Source organism: Oncorhynchus tshawytscha, unplaced genomic scaffold (assembly GCF_018296145.1).
Source record: "Oncorhynchus tshawytscha isolate Ot180627B unplaced genomic scaffold, Otsh_v2.0 Un_contig_11386_pilon_pilon, whole genome shotgun sequence".
NCBI classification, from domain to species: Eukaryota; Metazoa; Chordata; class Actinopteri; order Salmoniformes; family Salmonidae; genus Oncorhynchus; species Oncorhynchus tshawytscha.
The window spans coordinates 1-589 of NW_024602470.1; the positions used below are offsets into that span (position 1 = coordinate 1).

The window sequence follows — 589 nt, forward strand, 5'->3', positions numbered from 1 at the left end:
AAGGCTGGATTCCCTTTATTTGTCCGGTGTCCTTGGTGGCCTTGTTTGAAATTACATTACAGTTTTCTGTTGAGAAAAACTTGCAGCGGTGGACTTTGAACCGACACCTCCGAAAGACTGGGTCCTTAAATCCAGTTCTCTGGACAGCTCGGCCACAGTACCCACTGTTAAAATGGACTGCTTGGTCGTCGCACAGACCATCACAACTTTCCTTTTTTCCAATCAAGGATTTGACGTGAACAACCACCAGTAGGAGGTGCAACTGCCACCGCGGGGGCACAGGACTTGGTGGCTGCTTGGTTAAGGCGATGGACTACACTATTGAGTTGGAACCCCATCCGTGACACACAACATTGCTTCTTTTCTCCCTTGCATGGGCGACATGAAAGTAAAAACCCTGAAATAAAGCAGAACATGTGATAGCTTGCGCAAACAAACTCAATAAAGATGGCAGTGGTGGGATTTGAACCCACGCCTCCTTAGAGACTGGAGCCTTAATCCAGCGCCTTAGACCGCTCGGCCACACTACCCAGCTGTGGCAAAATATTCACACTTTCTCGTCAGTTACCTAGAGCGTCTGCACTTCCTT

The 589-nt window shown here is 48.6% G+C and overlaps 1 non-coding gene across 1 annotated transcript; it reads right to left on the reverse strand.

The window, feature by feature from the left end:
* Positions 1–448: 448 nt before the first annotated feature.
* On the reverse strand, positions 449–530 carry trnal-aag. The gene has a single exon. It is a non-coding gene; the product is annotated as a tRNA-Leu (tRNA).
* Positions 531–589: the final 59 nt, after the last annotated feature.